At 38.1% G+C, this 18,918-nt stretch overlaps 1 non-coding gene across 1 annotated transcript; it reads right to left on the reverse strand.

The window, feature by feature from the left end:
- Positions 1-17,812: 17,812 nt before the first annotated feature.
- LOC114509061 lies at positions 17,813-17,919 on the reverse strand. Its single transcript, XR_003685611.1, has one exon. It is a non-coding gene; the product is annotated as a U6 spliceosomal RNA (small nuclear RNA).
- Between the last annotated feature and the right edge of the window lie 999 nt (positions 17,920-18,918).

The following is an 18,918-nucleotide window of genomic DNA, read 5'->3' on the forward strand; positions in this document are numbered from 1 at the left end:
CCTAGAGGAAAACATCAGCAGGGAAATCTCAGACATTCCACGCAGCAGTGCCTTCACTGATACGTCACCTAAAGCAAGGGACATAAAGGAAAGAATAAACAAATGGGACCTCATCAAATCAAAAAGCTTCTGCACAGCTAAAGAAAACAGCATTAAAACGAAAAGAGAACCAACTGTGTGGGAAAACATATTTGCCAATGATACCTCGGACAAAGGTTTGATCTCCAAAGTATATAAAGAACTCACACAACTCCACTCCAGGAAGACAGAAAACCTAATTAAAAATGGGCAAAAGACTTGAACAGACACTTTTCCAAGGAGGACATACAGAGGGTCCAGAGACATATGAAAGGATGCTCAGCATCACTAGCCATCAGAGAGATGCAAATTAAAACCACAATGAGAAACCACTTCACACCTGTGAGAATGGCCATCATAAAGAAGTCAACGAACAACAAGGGTTGGAGAGGTTGTGGAGAAAAGGGAACCCTAGTGCACTGTTAGTGGGAATGCAGATTGGTGCAGCCACTGTGGAAAACAGTGTGGAATTTCCTCAGAAAACTAAAAATGGAACTGCCTTTTGATCCGGCAATCCCACTGCTGGGATTATACACTAAGAGCCCTGAAACACCAGTCCAAAAGAACCTATGCACCCCAATGTTCATAGCAGGACAATTTACAATAGGCAAGTGCTGGAAGCAACCCAAGTGGCCATCAGTAAATGGGTGGATCAAAAATCTATGCTACATTTACACAATGCAGAGAGAAAGAAGGAGCTCCTACCCTTTGCAACAGCACGAATGGAGCTGGAGAGCATTGTGCTAAGTGAAATAAGCCAAGTGGTGCGGGACAAATACCATATGATCTCACCTTTAACTGGAACATAATCAACAAAAGAAAAAAGCAAACACAATATAACAAGAGTCATTGAAATTAAGAACAATCTAACAGCAGCCACAGGGGAGTGGGGAGAGGACAGTTGGGAGAAGGGTTTTCAAGAACTACTATGAAGGACACATGGGCAAAACCAAGGGGGAGGCTGGAAGCAAGGGGGGGAGGTGGGTTTGGCTGGGGTGTGGGGGTGTGGTGGGGGGGAAATGCAGACAACTGTAATTGAACAGCAATAAAGTAATTAAAAATACCAAAATATTACTTTGTTAAAATTTAGAGGATTAGATGCAATGAATAGAACTTCCTAGAAAAAGCTCAGAGAATTGAAACAAATAAATATTGTTAAAGTATCAATGATTTTACTAAATAAAAACTATAATTATAGTGTGTTTGTTTTTCAATTTTAATGGAAAATCTATATAAAGGGAACACTATGTTTACTATATTTTAACTATAATTTTTAATGTAATTCTCAGGATTTCCATAATTTAGTAATTACTTCTGATACACCATTTAAACATTTGTTTTTCATTTCTGTGTTTTTCTAATGGACTTTTTAAAATCATTTAAGTGAAATGTATTAGTGGTAGAGAATTTCATAGAAGTCAGCAAATGCACTTAAAATTGTATGATATAGTTATATCAATTACAAGGTGAAATATTCATCTATTGATTCAGTAAATAGTGATCAACTATTTTCTATATGATGACACTCTGGTAAGGGTAAGAAATTCAGTGGTGAATTTGTGACAGCAGACAGACAGCATACTGAATGTTTGCTCTTCATTAGATTGAAATAGGTGATAAAAAATTTCCAAATATTTTTTGGTCAAGAGAGCTTTTGTTTAGATTTTTTCATGGGAAATATTGATTTTCTCTATAATTTTAAGGAAATAATGCTTACATTTATATTGTAGTATGTGCTTGTAATATTGATTAAACCATTGTTTCAGATATAAAGTGTCTAAGAATCAAAGGGTATCAACTTTGTCTTCCTTTGTTTCCTAATCATTTTAGTTTTAGAGTTGAAAGAACTTTCGTGGATATTTCCAAAATGTATGGTATATATGCACACATACATAATACACATACAATTATATGTATTACATATCTATCCATATTGAAATGAGTTTACCATGCTCCATTTTCAATAACCTGGAGCACAGGTGGCAAACATGAGGATTCCAGGCCAAATCCGGCCCTCCACCTTGTTTTATTCAGCCTTGAACCTTGTTTCTATCCAGTGGCAGCACTGAGCTCCTTACCCCCAGTTAAGGAGTAGTTACATTTATACAGTCCTAAAATTACATTTGGCCATTTGAAGACAACCTCAAGATTGATGTCCCTATTGAAAATGAGTTTGACACCTCTGACCTAGAACGTAGAAAAACTCTAAGTGCATTCTTTGGCACAGTAGATAATGTCTGAATTATAGTGGTAAATCTCAAACCTGCTGTGCTATGTGTGTGTGTGTGTGTGTGTGTGTGTGTGTGCGCACGCGCACGTGTATGCGCGCATGTGTGATATTGTATAAATTGATATTGGAATAGTTTAATCAACCATCCCATTCCAACTAGAAATGGGGATGTATGACTTAAATGCTTAAAAGTTCCTCTGCAATTAATAGAATGACTTATTAATTAGAGCAGAGAATAGATGCACATAAAGTTTTATGGAATTTCATGTTTTATAGCTCATGTAGGCTTATGACCATTGAATCCTAACCTTATAGACATGTTTTAAAAGTATGTCTAGCCAAAGACTTTTATTCTATTATAATTTTTTTGCTTATAGAGCTGTAGTAATTTTTAAACATATTAGACAAAGATTACTCATGGTAGCAGGAGCAGAACAATGATTCTGGGAAACACTGATCATGGATCTCCAAACAAAGGATATCAGATTAGCTTGAGCTACGCTCTGTGTTAAGTCCTCTTTGGTGATTCAAAAATTTATTGCTGAAGTCATTCTTAAAGTATTGGGAAGGGCTTCAGGGGTAAAAAACCTTATTGAACTTTGTTTTCAGTTAACAAACAAATTTTATTGTGCTAGGAAAGGCTATTGTTCTTTGCATACCAGTTAACACTACACAGCACAGTTTCTCTATAATATCAGTTTAAGAAGCACTGCATTAGTTAATTCAAAGACTATAGTTTACACTATTAAAAAATTGTAACTCAAAACAGGCCCTAAAGTCAAACCAAATACAGCAGGTCCTCAAACAATGTCATTTTATTAAACGTCATTTTGTTATAATGTTGGTGAGAAAAAAATCATTCCTGGGTGAGGCCACTGTCTGTGTGCAGTTTGCACTGTTCCCTATGTCTAAATTAGTTTTCTCCAGGGACTCTGGTGCCCTCTTGCATCCCAAAGATGTGTACGTGAGGTGAATTGTGTCTGACTTATTCCAGTGTGGGTGTTCTCCCCCTTAGGTGCATGCCTGTGCCTTTCCTAAACCCTCTTCTTCCCCTCAGTTGCATTACCTTTACTTTTCATTCTCTTAAGCTTCAAGGGCTCTTTTTTAGCTTCTGTAACTTGTTTCCTAAATCCAATTCTTCTATGGCTTACTTCTTCTACTTCTGTGACTTTCTCATTAAACTTCTGCTTATAGTTTGATAAGTAAGTAAGTAAGTAAGTAAATAAATAATTGTCCCAGTCTGAGTGAGCATGGGTGTCTGTAAGTATGCCCTGAGACAGAAGGGTGTCCTGTCCAGGGTGGGTGCCTGGCCTGTGGCCTGAGATGCCAGGATAAGCCCATTACCTGTGATTCTGAAGTGGAAAAAGTGGGTTGTAAAAGAATTATTTTACTTGTCTGTACTAATCTTTTTAAAATGTTTATATAGCTCACATTTATTTCAGTGTTTGATATTAGAATATTTTGGGTCTTTATTTAGAAGTTGTGTAATGTTTCTGTGACCAGAAATGTTGGAACTTATCTTTTTAACTCTTGTTTATATCAGCTAGCCTATGGTAAATGGTTTCATTATACATTGTTTTGCTTAAAGTCACAGTTTCCAACAACATTTTGACAATTTTAATGAAGAATTACTGTACGTTGATTTAGTTTCATGACTGTGCAAAACCCTTGATGATTATCTGGTCAATCTGTTCTAACTGGACTTGCCTAAATGCATTGTGTGATCAAGCCTTCTTGCCCTTTCATGTGCTCTTCACTTCATCTTGTAGAGTGTTCATGTGACTAACTTACAAAAAGTCAGCATGTCTCAGCTCAAGTGGGTGTCAGGACCCATGAAATAGTTCCTTGGTCCCATCTAAATGTAAATAACTGAAGATTCTTAGATTTTACCCTAATTGCAAGCCACTCCTTCAGCCCACCACAATTTCATGACACTCCAGGGTAACAGACAAAGGACTTGATTACTCCTGGAAGAGTAAGCAACATGTGCTTCAAGCTCATGCCAGTTCCTTTTGCCCCTAACTGCCACAGCCAAATACCATGGGAGCAACACAGAAGGTCTTGGATGCTGTACATGTACTGAGTTTGCCTCATAGCTGAGAAACACTGATCTTAGGAAAACTCAAACGTTTGTAATAAATGGGCTGAAAGAAAAACTGAACAATTTTTGCCAGTGTGAAGATGATATTTTTGTCATACTGCACAACAAACATTTCTTCCCTCTACTCTTAAAGGGGAGATATTTCTGTCTTTCAAGGCTGTTAACTTTACAAACATCCTTGAAAAGAGAGAAAAGGTTGTCAGTGCCTCTGTGCAGAAGATGTGCAGAAATAAGAAAGATCCATGCTTAAAATGGAAGGGCAGATAAAGTGCTTCCCAGATAAGGTCAAGTTAAAGGAGTTCATCTCACCAAGTCCTCATTATATGAAATGTTAAAGTGACTTATCTGGGAAAAAAAGATCAAAACTATGAACACTAAAATTACAGCAAACTCACAACTATCAACAACTGAATCTAAAAAACTAAAAAACAAAAGCAAACAACTAGTATGGAACAGAATCACAGAAATGGAGATCACGTGGAGGGATATTGGTGGAGAGGGGGAGAGGAGAGGATTCGGGAAAAGGTACAGGGAATAAGAAACATAATTTGCAGGTACAAAATAGACAAAGGGAGATTGAGAATAGTATAGGAAATGAAGAAGCCAAATGACTTATATGTATAACCCATTGAAATGAACTAAGAGGGAGAATGCTGGAGAGAATGGAGGTACAGGGAGGAGGAGATTAAAGGGGAGAGAAAAATAGGACAATTGCAATAGCATAATCAATAAAATATGCTTAAAAAAAAGAAAGACCAATACAGAACTTTCTACCAGTAGTAAAACTTGTGTCACCAGCTGTGTGCTGTTCCTGGAATTACTATAACCACTTGTATACATGATTATAGCATTTATTTTTTTTTACTTTATTGCTTTTTAGAGACAGAGAGGAAGGGAGAGAGAAACATTGATTTGTTGTTCCACTTTTTTTCCCTCAAGATTTTATTTATTTATTTTTAGAGAGGGAAGGGAGGGAGAGAGAGAGAGAGAAACATCAATGTGCAGTTGATAGGGGTCATGGCCAGCAACCCAGACATGTATCCTGACTGGGAATTGAACCTGCGACACTGGTTGGCAGCCTGACTCCATCCACTGAGCTATGCCAGCCAGGGCTTGTTCCACTTTTTTTAATGCATTCATTGGTTGCTTCTTGTATGTGCCTTGACTGGAGATCAAACCTGCAACCTTGGTGTATGGGGACAATGCTCTAACAAACTGAGCTATCTGGACAGGGCTGATTATAGCATTTTATTTTATTTTGTTTTATTTTATTTTAATTTTTATTTTAATTGTTGTTCAAGTACAGTTTTCGGCCTTTTACTCCTTCCCTAGCCCACCTGCCCACCCAGCCTTTCTTGAACTGCTTTAAGTGTTGCCTTTTCTGTAGCAGTTGTGTCTTTCCTTCTATATTTACCACATCCAGTTGGGTAGTAGTTACAGGATAGGATTTTAGCAAAGTTTTTAAGATACATGCTCATGTCCTTTAAAATATGTTCTGGATCAGTGTTCATGTTTATTGTCTTAGCTACCCTAAGAGAAGAGATAGAAAAATGGAATAAGCAAGATTTCACTAAAAGTCTCAAGTGGGGAAGTTTTAGTCTCTCAGTGGGGAAGTTTTCCTTTAATATAGAAGCACTAGACCTACAACAGCTTTGGTGGAGGTAGCAAGACTTAGCAGTCAATAATTATTAAGACAGAGAGAGACCATGGCAACTGTAGTGCTGGCAGCCAAACAAGAGTGTTGGGACACTGATGATAATCAACCACAGTGTCAGAGATAGAGCCACATCCAATATCAAACAGCAGATATGTAAGACTTTAGGCCATGTAATACCTGAATAAAATTTTAAAAAAATGTTTAGGAGTTTTCTGGTCACAAAAATGGTAAGGGAAAATAGAATAACATGTGGGAAATAATTACAAAGGTTGTATGTTGGGGGAACCCCCAACAATGTGTGTGCACGCATGCCCGCTCACACACAAAGAATTGGGTTGGCGGAGATTCAACAGGAAACTAGCCAGAGCCTAGGTAATGAAGGGTACCTACCTAATAGTGTTTCTCTGACTTCTCAAAGGAGAGTTCTCTGCTCAGCAACTGTTTGCCATGGGTCCATTAAGAGGTGAGAGCAATTGGGAGTGTTTAGAAACTTTCAAAGCAGTTTGAAGGAGTATTTATGCTTGCTAAATCTAATAGAAATTTCAGGCTTGTTTTTTGAGTTTTTTTTTACATTAAATTTTCCAATAATTAACCTTTATGTGTTATAAAAGTATGTGTGTGTTGAAAGTCTTCTGACACCTTCATTGCTCTGGTGGGGGGTGCTCAGGGGCACATAGTGGGACCGACTTCTGGCTGCGGTGATTGGTTTTGCCTCAGTGGGTAGCAGCCATGTGCAGATCCAGGTGGTACTTACTCTTGTGGCTCCTGTGCCGGAGGCTGCCAGGTGGCCCAGAGGCTGTTTGTTGATGTTGGCCTGAGCATTGGAGGTGGCTGGCTTTCCCAGGCTGGGTCTGTACTTCGTGATGACCTCCACACCCACTGTCTTGAAGTGAATCAGTCCATTCTAGTGGAAGAAGTTGTGGGTCTTCCTAAGGCTGGGTTTGGTGTTGTATGCCTGCATGTCCCTCTTCATCAAGAAGCTGGAGCAGTTCTGTACCACCTCTCATTGCAGGTAGGCAGACATGCGGCCACGCTGTGGCAGCCGGAGACAGAAGGAAAGAGGCCTACATTGGTTGCTAAGCCTAAATAGTTTGGAAAGTTGACTATAGGTAAGGCTTTTAGTGGGAAATGGTATAGGGGCGTTTGCATTTACACTTTCTCTGATGGCGGGGGAAGGATGGCTTCTTCTAGGAGGTGATGCTAGAGGTTGAATTTAAATTAACTGGTGGTGGCACTTGTACCTTGGATGGATGGTGAAAGCCCAAAATGAGAAAGTAGCAAGCAGAGCAGTAAGAAAAGGAACGATTGAAGAGGGTAATAGTAACAGCTAACCCTTATGAAAGCCCTCTTTAGGTACTAGGCACCGACTAAGAGCTTTTGTAGGTTTAGGACTGAAATGCATTTCAACCTTCAACAGTTGATTAGGCTGCACTGTTATATCATCACTTCTGTTTCACAGGTGAGGACACTGAGACAGACAGGTTAAGGAACGTGTCTAGGGTCACACAGCTAGTAAGTGGTAGAGATGAGGAGAGCTCAAGTTTGCAATCTGACTCATGCTGGTTGTTTGTTAGTACTGACTGACCCAATGCAGAGGGTGGAGGAAGAATCTTTTAGAAATTAAAAAACATTATAGAAGACTATGATATAAGTACTTTGCTAAGTGCTTCAACTTAATTCTTTACCACAACCATTAAGTTAACAGGTTGAATATAAATTGGCAAAAGGAAAACTTGAAAATGACCACAATGTTCCCACAAATCTGGATAAGTGGGATTATGTCAAGAAAGAAATTCTAAAATGAGAGTAGGTTTTGCTTAGGGAAGGGCTCTGATAGCCCATTTTAGGTCATTGAGGTCCCCTGTTATTCCTGATTTTTGCAGGTTCTTACTATGCTCTGCCCCTGCTAATGACTTTAGAACTGCTTGATTGGGAAGGAAAAGGGAAGAGGAAGAGCAATTATACTGATGAGAAGCTGAAAGGAGTGGAAGAATGGTGGTGATAAGAATAGAAAATCCTTTTCATGATGGTGCTTGGATGGTAAGAGGGCAGTGCTGACCTCCACTGCAGTGAAGCCCACACCAAAGATACAGAAGAGCCCATACTACTCTGTATGAGCATTTTCAGTAGCAATATATGAAACAAATGCAAATATTATATTTTAGGTTCATGAAAAGAGATATACCATAGACTGACCTTTCAAAAAGAATTAGAAAAATGCTCAGGGAAAAAAATTTTTCTAAGTTTATTGGCTGCATGGAAACCCCTGACTACTGCTCATTTGGCCAAGGATCCAGTGAAGGGTCTTCTTGTGTTACATTCCCCTCTACCCAGGTGACCAAGAGAGATCCAATCTTTGACTTGAGCTCTCTCCCATTTCTCCCCATTCCACCAATAAACACAGATCCAAAAGAACAATGGCACATAAGCTATTTTGTGAGGTAATTTTTTAGAAGTAAACACTCTTCAGATTTCAAGAAACTGGTTTGCTTGCTTGTTTGTTTGTTTATTTATTTTACCTGAAGTGCTTCTTGAGGTAAATAGTTTTCAGAAATGGAGGTGGCAGGGATGGATAGCATTGATTAGGGAGGTGGGAATTGTTTTTCTCTTCAAGAGTTGCTGGGGTGCTTATCGTCTTTTTGGCTTTTGTCCCCTATCATGCCTGAAAGGCCATTGTCTTATTGCTTTTTTGCAGGTATAATTGGCCTATGTTTCCAGGTGCCTCATTAAACGTTTCTGGGTTGCTGATATCCTTTGTCAATACAGAAAACTTTTTTATTATTGAGTACTCACAGGTAATTTGGTAATGTTTTAGAGGATTGTTAGTAGTGGAACTCACACAGCCTCCTTATGTAATCAAAAGGGAATGATTGCAAGGATGCAGAGAATATGCTGGGAATAAGAGATGATTTATATGATACTTCATGCTGATTTTAGAATAATCAGCTAATTTAAGCAGATAGTATGGGTCTATAACCTAGAGTTTGGTGCAGTAAAAAAGAAATAGCATTGTGTGTGTGTGAGAGAGAGGGGGGTGGAGAGAGCGAGAAAGAGAAAGAGATTTGGTTTCTTTTACCAATAGAGTTTACTTAATAGCACTTTATTGTACTCACATGTTCTAATTTTTACTCCCAAACATCCTTCTATTTTTATTTTGTTCTCTTTATCTCAACTTAAATTAAGAAAAAGTGAGAGAGTTTGAGATAATTAATTTTCAGTAAATGTCTACAACTTGAGACATCGTCTGCTTTCCTTTGAATATTTAATAATCAAGAAATTATATTTATTAATTAATAATTATAATTAAATTATAATTATTATTTAATTATAAGAAATTATATCTAGGTGTTTTTAAGTTGAAGATGGAAGTTAGCTGTGTGTTTGGTCACAGGCTATCTGCATTATTCTGTAGTCTCCTTCAATGTTCTAACTGCAGTCACTTTCCTCTAATGGTAACTCACAGAAAACCAATAACATCCTCAATAAAAGGGTTAATGATACTTCCTTCTCCTTGGGGAACCTTAGATTTTGCTGAATCTCTTTCTAGGACTGAAGCAATCCTATTAATGGCAAAATAAAAGTAGAGTATGCTGCACCAGTCAGTGCTCACCCTGACTTTGGTCAGGAGTGATGGCCAGTACTGTATTCACCTGAGCATCATTTGAAATCTATTCCCATTAAACCTGGGTTTTACCAAAGAACAGATGTTTATGTCAAACTTGACTGATGAATCAAGTCCAAACTGCATTATTTCAGGCTACCAAATATGTTCAGGACTGAGATCACAGAGATATCTCCCTAGTTTGTTTGTTTGTTTGTTTGTTTATTTATTTATTTATATTTTTCATTGTTGTTCTATTACAGTTGTCCAAATCCCCCCCCACCCCCATTGCTTTTCATGGCTCTGCCCATCCCCACTCCCGCAGTCAATCCCCATCTTGTCGTCCATGTCCATACATGTTGCTTGACTAGACACTTCCCCTTCTTTCTCCCCTGCCCTACTCCCCTCCACTCTGGTCAATGTCATTCTATTCCTTGTTTCCATGCCTCTGGTTCTATATTTATTGTTTGTTTTATTGTTAGGTTCCTCTTACAGGAGAGATCATGTGGCATTTGTCTTTCACCACCTGGCTTATTTTACTTAGCATAATACTCTCCAATTCCATCCATGTTGTCAGGAAAGGCAGGAGTTCTTTCTGCTGCATAGTGTTCCATTGTGTGAATGTACCACAGTTTTTTGATCCATTTATTTACTCTTGGGCACTTAGGTTGTTTCCAGCACATGGCTATTATAAATAATGCTGCTATGAACATAGGGGTGCATAAATTCTTTTGATTGGCATTTCAGGATTCTTAGGGTATGCCACCAGAAATCGCTGGGCAAAAGGCAGTTGCATATTTAGTTTGTTGAGGAAAGTCCATATGGTTTCCCACAGTGGTCCCACAAGTCTGCTTTCCCACCAACAGTGCACTAGGGTTCCATATTCTCCATATCCTTGCAGGATCCTGATGTTTGCTGATTTGTTAATGATGGCCATTCTGACAGGTGCAAGGTGGTATCTCATTGTGGTTTAATTTGCATTTCTTGGATGGCTAGTATGTTGAGCATACTTTCATATGTCTATGGGCCTTCTATCTGTCCTCCTTAAGAAGTGTCTGTTCAGCTTTTTTGCCCATTTTTCAGATGGATTGTTTGTGTTCCTGGTGTGGAGTTGTGGGAGTTCTTTATATATTTTGGAGATCAAACCTTTGTCTGAGGTATCATTGGCAAACATGTTTTCCCTACATTTGGTTCCCCTTTAATTTTGATGATGTTTTCTTTAGGCATGCAGAAACTTTTTAATTGATGTAGTCACATTTGTTTATTCTTTTCTTGATTTCCCTTACCCTAGGACAGGGGTGTCAAACTCATTTTCACGGGGGCCACATCCCTAGATGGATAAAACATTATTGACACCCCTGCCCCAGGGGATATATTGGCAAAAATATTGCTCTGTCGGAAATCTGATATTTTACTGGCTATGTTTTTCTCTAGGACTTTTATGGTGTCATGAATTATAATAAAGTCTTTATCCATCTTGAGTTTATTCTGGTGTATGGTGTAAGTTGGTGGTCAAGTTACATTTTTTTGCAAGTACTTGTGGAGATTTCCCACCACCATTTGTTGAAGAGGCTATTTTTATTCCATTTTGTGATTCTGCCCCCTTTGTCATATATTAATTGCCCATAGAAGCATGGGCTTTTTCTGGGATCTCTATTTTGTTCCATTGATCTGTGTGTCTGTTCTTATGTCAGTACCAGACTATTTTGATTATAGTGGCCTTGTGATATAGTTTGATATCAGGTATTGTGATTCCTCCTACTTTGTTCTTCTTTCTCAAGATTGCCGAGGCTACTTGGGAATGTTTTTGATTTTATATAAATTTTTGAAATACTTGTTCTAAATCTGTGAAATATGTCATTGGTACTTTAATAGGAATTGCATTACATCTATAGATTGCTTGGGGTAGTATAGACATTTTCATGATGTTAATTCTTCCCATCCATGAAAGTAATATATGTTTTAATTTATTAGTATATACCTTAATTTCTGTCTTCAATGTTCTGTAGCTTTCTGAGAACAGGTCTTTTACCTCCTTGGTTAAGGTTATTCTTAGGTACTTTATTGTTCTTGTTGCTATAGTAATTGAGATTTTTTTTCTAGTTTCTGTGTCTGATATTTCATTGTTGGTATACAAAAATGCCTTCAGTTTCTAAATATGACTTTGTATCCTGCCAATAAATGAGTTTTTCCAAATTCACTTATTAGATTGAGTATTTTCTTTGTGGAGCCTATAGGGTTTTCTATGTACACAATCATGTGGTCTGCAAATATTGACAGTTTTTCTTCCTCCTTTCCAGTATTGATTTTTTTTTTTCTTGTCTCATTGCTGTGGCTAGATCTTCCAATACTATGTTGAATAAAAGTGGTGAAAGGAGACACCATTGTCTTGTTGCTGATCTTAGGGATAAAGCTTTTAGTTTTTGCCCATTGAGTATGATGTTGGCTGTAGGTTCTCTGTGTATGGCCTTTATTATGTTGAGGTATGCTCCCTCTACTCCCACTTGGCTGAGTGTTTTTATCATAAATGGGTACTGCACTTCATCCAATGTTTTTTCAGCATCTATTGATATGATCATGTGATTTTTGTCTTTCTTTTTGTTTATGTGGTGTATTATGTTTATTGATTTGTGAATATTATACTATCCTTGTATCCCTGGGATGAATTGCACTTGATAATGGTGTATGATCTTTTTAATGTATTGCTGAATCTGGATTGCCACTATTTTGTTGAAGATTTTAGCCTATATGTTCATCAGTGATATTGGCCTGCAGTTTTTTTTTTTTATTTGTGTCTATACCTGGTTTTGAAATTAAGATAATACTGGACTCATAAAAAGAGTTTGGGCATTTTCCCTTTTCTTGAATTTTTGGGAATAGTTTGAGGAGGATAGGTGTTAGCTGTTCTCTAAAATGTTGGTAAAACTCACCTGTGAAGGCATTTGGTCCAGGGCCTTCATGTGCCAGTTTTTTTCTAAATTTCTTTTATTACTGCATCAATTCCAGTAGTTATTATCAGTCTATTCAGGCTTTCTGCTTCTTGATTTAGTTTTGGAAGATTATATGTTTCTAGAAGTTTGTCCATTCTTCTTGGCATATAATTGTTTGTAGTAATTTCTCATAGCCCTTTGTATTTCTGTGGTATTAGTTGCAATTTCTCCTCTTTCATTTCTGATTTTATTTATTTGGGTCCTCTCTCTTTTTTTTGTTGATGAGAGTAGTTAAAGGTTTGTCAATTTTGCATATCTTTTCAAAGAACCAGCCCCAGATTTATTGATCCTCTGAATTGTCCTTTTTATCTCTATGTCATTTAATTCTGCTCTGAAAATGTTTATTTCCTTCTTTCCACTTGCTCTATGCTTTGTGTGGTGTTGTTCTTCCTCCAGTTCTTGTGAATGTAGGATTAGGTTGTTTATTTGAGATTTTTCTCCTTTTTAAGTACACCTATATTACTATGAAATTCCTTCTTAGGACTGCCTTTGCCATGACCCATAGGATTTAGGCTTTTATGTGTTCATTTTCATTTGTTTCCAGAAACTTTTTTATTTCTTCCTTGATCTGATTGGTACCCCATTCATTATTTAATTTCAGTCTCCATGTATCTGAATGTTTTGAAGTTTTTTTCCTAGAGGTTGGTTTCTAGTTTCAAGCCATTGTGATCCAAGAAGATGCTTGATATGATTTCAGTTTTCTTGAATATGTTAAGGCTTGCTTTGTGTCCTATCATGTGATCTATCTTTGAAAATGTTCCATTTGCATTTCAAAAGAATGTGTATTTTGCTTCTTTGGGATGAAAGGTTCTATATATATATGTTATGTCCATTTGATCTAGGGCATTGTTCAATGCCACAATATCCTTGTTGATATTTTGTTTGGAAGATTTATCCATTTTTGACAGTAGGGTGTTAAAATCACTCAGTAGAAGTGTGTTGCTGTCTATATCTTTCTTGAAGTCATCCAAGATTTTCCTTATATATTTGGGTGCTCCTATGTTGAGCGCATATGTGTTTATATTGTTTATGCTTGATGAGTTGTTCCCTTTAGTATTATGAAGTGTCCTTCTTTGTCTCTTTTATGCCGTTTGTTTTGAAATCTGTTTTGTCTGATATAAGTATGCATGCCTCAGCTTTTTTTCATGTCTGGGAATACTTTTTCCATTCTTTCACTTTCAGTTTGTATAGGTGTTTTGTTCTGAGGTGGGTCTCTTTGAGGCAGCGTGTATACAGTTAATATTTTTGTATCCATTCAGCTACTCTATATCTTTTGTTTGGGGCATTTAATCCATTTACATTTATGGTTATTATTGATAGGTACTTATTGCCATTTTACCCCTTTGTACCTGTGTTCTCTACTCTCTGTCTCTCTCTCTTTCTTCATCTTCTTAAAGCAGTCCCTTTTGCATCTCTTGCAATGCTGGTTTAGTGGAGTTGTATTCTTTAGGCCTGTTTGGGACTGGAAAACTCCTTAGTTCACATTCCAGTTTAAATGAGAGACTTGCTGTGTTGTCTTGGTTGAGCGCCCTTGATTTTCATTACTTAGAATATTAAGTGCCATTCCCTCTGGCTGTAGTGCTTCTGTTGAGAAATTAGCTGATAGCTTTATCAGAACTCTCTTGTATGTTGCTAGCTGTTTCTCCCTTGCTGCTTTTAAGGCTCTCTCTTCTTCTTTAGATTTTTTTCACTTTCATTATGATGTGTCTTGGAGTGAGCTTCTTTGGGTTCATCTTGATGGGACCCTCCATTTTTCCTGGACTTGTGTGATGTTTTCTCTCATCAGGTTTGGGAAGTTTTCTGTCATAACTTTTTCAAGCTGTTTTTTTGTCCCTTGCTTCTCTTCTCCTTCTGGTATCCCTATGATATGGATATTGTTGGCATTTCATGATGTCCTGCAGCTTCCTTAAACCCTCTTCATTCTTTTTAGGTAATTTTTAAAGTATATTTTATTGATTATGCTATTACAGTTATACCATTTTTTTCTCCCCTTTATACCCCAACCATCCTGCACTCCCTCACACTCCAGCATTTTTCCCCCTTAGTTAATGTCCATGGGTTATACATATAAGTTCTTTGGCATCTCTATTTCCTATACTATTCTTAATTTCCCCCTCTCTATTTTATGCCTACCAATTATGCTTCTTATTCCTTGTACCTTTCCCTCCCATTTTCCCCCTTCCCCCCCTCTCACTTCCTACTGATAACCCTCCATGTGACCTCCATTTCTGTGATTCTGTTCCTATTCTAGTTGTTTGCTTAGTTTTTGTTTTTTTTAGTTTCAGTTATTGATAGTTATGAGTTTGTTGTCATTTTATTGTTCATAGTTGTTGATATTTTCCTATTTCTTAGATAAGTACCTTTAATATTTCATATAATAAGGGGTTGGTAATGATGAACTCCTTTAACTTTACCTTATCTGGGAGGCACTTTATCTATCCTTCAAGGATCCATGTAGATCCTTGCCTTTCACGACTTCAAATACTTCTTTCCAGCCTTTTCTTGTCTGTAAGTTTCTTTTTGAGAAATCAGCTGATAGCCTTATGAGAACTCCTTTGTTAATAACTGTCTCATTTTCTCTTGCTGCTTTTAATATTCTCTCCTTATCTTTATCTTCAGTAACTTGATGATGTGCCTTGGTGTGTCCCTCCTTGGGTACAATTTTTTTGGACTCTCTGAGCTTCCTGGACTTCCTGGCAGTCTATTTCCTTTGCCAGATTGGGGAAGTTCTCCTTCATTATTTGTTCAAATAAGTTTTCAATTTGTTTCTCTTCTTCTCCTTCTGGCACTCCTATCATTTGGAGGTTGGAACATTTAAAGTTGTCCCGGAGGTTCCTAAGCCTCTCCTCATTTTTTCTGAATTCTTGTTTCTTCATTCTGTTGCAGTTGAATATTTATTTCTTCCTTCTGCTTGAAGTTGCTGATTTGAGTCCTAGTTTCCTTCCCTTCATTGTTGATTCCCTGCATATTTTGCTTTATTTCACTTTGGGTAGCCTTCATTTCTTCATTTTGATACTGAGCTCAATTAATTCTGTGAGCATCCTGATTACCAGTGGTTTGAATTCTGTATCAGATAGTCTACCTCCTTGTCGCTTAGCTCTTTTTCTGGAGTTTTGATCTTTTCTTTCATTTGGGCCATATTTCTTTGTTTTGGAGCACCTGTTATGTTGTAAGGGGGTGGATCCTTAGGTATTCACCAGAGCTGGACAACCCAAGTCACTGTTTTGTGGCATTGTCTGTCAGGGATGTGTCAGAGAGGGAATAATGCCTCTCATTCTCTCTGCTCTAGCCCTACTTTCCAATGAATTCTCCTTAGAGACTGGGAGTTTCTGCCACTTTTGCAATCCTCACAGTATTTTACAATGAGAGGTTTCGAGTGCTTATTTTCCTTTTCAGCCAGTCCTGCCTCACCCACATTGTGCATCGCCTTGCTTCAGGTCCTCTCCACCTAGCTGTCTGCCCATCTCTGCCCTCCTACAAGTCTGGATGAATGTTTCTGTAATTTCTTGGTTGTCAGAGTTACATGCTGTTTGAAATTCTGGCAATTCTGGTTGTTTATTGTTTTTTAATTCTTTACTTTCCTTCTTTTGGTTGTGCAAGGAAGTGAAGCATTTCTACCTATAACTCCTTCCTTGCTGGAATTCTCTGATCATTCTTTTTGAGTCATTTTTTTGTGTTGTTGCTCTGTGTGAGAATTTTTTCTACCTTGTCCTCCAGCTAGCTGATACCATCTTCTGCTTCCTCTAGCTTGCTTTTAAGTCCTTCTTCTGTGTTCTTCATTTCAAACATTGTATTCTTTTCCACCTAGACCTTAGTGATAGTTTTTCAGTTCTTTTCTATGCTGGTGTAGTCCACAGTAAGTTCTCTGTAACTTCTCTGGAGTTCTTTGTAGTTCTCCCCGAGCTCCTTGAGGATCCTTAAAGCATTATTTTAAAATCAGGGTCTGATAGTTTCCTTGCCTCAATTTCATTTAACAGTCTTTCTGGGGATTTCTCCTTTCCTTTACATTGGCTGTTGTTTCTTTGTCTCTCCATTTTAGGTGACTCCTCTTGTTTGTTTCTGCATACTAGATTGATGTGCTTTGACTCTCTGTGTTTGTGGTGTGAACTTCTGTGATAGAAGACCTGTGGGACTCAGTGGTATAGTCTCCTTGATCTCCTGAGTTTAATGCTCTTGGAATGTTCTTTATGCAATTTATGTGGGCTATCTGGTTGTAAACTGGGTTTTGATTGTTGTTGTATCTTTGGTAGGTACTTTGCTCTGGCCAGCTGACTGAGAGTCATACTGCTCACCTTGTTGTGTATGCTGACAGCACCATGTACAGGTGCTGTCAGAACAAAACTAAACAGCCCAGGAAAGAAACCCACACCCCCCAAAATAACTCCCATCCACAACCACATATGAACAGCAAATGAACCAATGTTAATTAAGGTGTAAAGTGATTAGAATTATTACAAGAAAAGAAAAATGAATATGAGATGACTAACTGAAAAAAAATGATTTTGAGAGGGTGGAGTGAGGAGAAGTAATAAGAGTAGGGAGTATAAATAAGACAATGAGAGAAGGAAAATAAAATTTACATCATCAAAAGGGGAAAGAGAAAGGAAGAATGGAGTGAGAGAAGGGAAGTGTGTAGTATTAGGTTTAAACAAAAATTTAAAGAAAATATTGTGAAAAAAAGGGAATGAAATTAGTGAAGATCCACCACAGTAATATCAATAACAAATGAGCAAAGATTAGTATAGGTGGTATGGGAATGAGAGGGAAAAAAGAAAGAAAGACAAGCTTAAGAGATGTTTAGAGGAAAGAGAAGTGATTTTGAGAGGATAGAGGGAGAAGGAATATAAGATGGGGAATGAAAACCAGGCTAGGACAATGAAACATTAAAATTTAAAATGAGAAAAAAAAGGGCAGGAGGAAGGCAAAGTAGAGTAGGAGAGGGACATGGTAAAATTTGAGATTTAAAAAAAATTATTTTAATTGTTGTTTAAGTACAGTTTTCTGCATTTTACCCCCATCCCAGCCCACCCCCCTGTCCTCCACACCTACCTCCTGTTTTCACTCCCTCTTATTATTGTCCATGTGTCCTTTATACTTGTTCCTGAAAACCCTTCCCCTTTCCCCCTGAAATTCTCTCCCCTCTCCCCTCTGGTCAAAAAATATGGAACACTTCACGAATTTGCATGCCATCCTTGTACCAGGGCCATGCTAATCTTCTCTGTATTGTTCTAATTTTAGTATATGTGCTGTTGAACCGAACACAAAATTTGATATTTGAAATACAAAAATAGGACTTCTGGCCAAGATAGAGGCATAGATAGATACACTGTGACTCCTCATACAACCAAAGAAGGAAAACAATTTAAAAACAAAAAATAACCATAACTGACAGAAAATTGAACTGTATGGAAGTCTGACAACTGAGGAGTTAAAGAGGAAACATATATCCAGACCAGTAGGAGGGGTGGAGAGGGGCAGCCAGGTGGAGAAGACTCAAGGCAAGGAAGTAGTTAGAGGACTGAGGTGGGCAAGGAGGCAGATTGTGGAATGTGTTGGGCAAGGCTGCAGCTGGCTGGCAAGGCAGCAGCTGGCAGACCTGGTGAGGCATCGGTTGGTGGAGCAAGTGGTCTCACATTCACATGCAGATAAACCAGGAGGAACACCTGGGAAGTCAGACAGACCCCGAAACCCAGGGTCCCAGCATGGGGAAATAAAACCTCAAACAACTGATTGAAAACACCTGTGGGAATTGAGGTGGCAATGGGAGAAACTCCCAACCTCACAGGAGAGTTCACTGGGGAGACCCACAAGGTCCTGGAATGTACGCAAGGCAACCTACCTGGGAATCAGCACCAGAAGGGCCCACTTTGCTTGTGGGTAGTAGGGCAAGTGACTGAAATCCGGCAGAGAACAGAGCAAGTGCCATTGTTACCTCTTGGACCCTTTCCCCACATACAGTGTTACAAAGCAGTGAAGTGGGTTGCTCCATCCTGGTGAACACCTAAGGCTCTGCCCCTTACACTTAGCAGGCATGTGGAGACAAAAAAGAAATGGCCCAAATGAAAGAACAGATCAAAGCTCCAGAAAAAATATAACTAAGTGATGGAGAGATAGCCAACCTATCAGATGTACAGTTCAAAACACTGGTAATCAGGATGCTCACAGAATTGGTTTAATTTTGTTGCAAATTAGATGAAAAAATGAAGGCAATGCTAAGCGAAATAGAGGAAAGTGTACAGGGAACCAATAGTGATGGGAAAG

The sequence above is a fragment of the Phyllostomus discolor genome, chromosome 11 (assembly GCF_004126475.2).
Source record: "Phyllostomus discolor isolate MPI-MPIP mPhyDis1 chromosome 11, mPhyDis1.pri.v3, whole genome shotgun sequence".
Taxonomy (NCBI): domain Eukaryota; kingdom Metazoa; phylum Chordata; class Mammalia; order Chiroptera; family Phyllostomidae; genus Phyllostomus; species Phyllostomus discolor.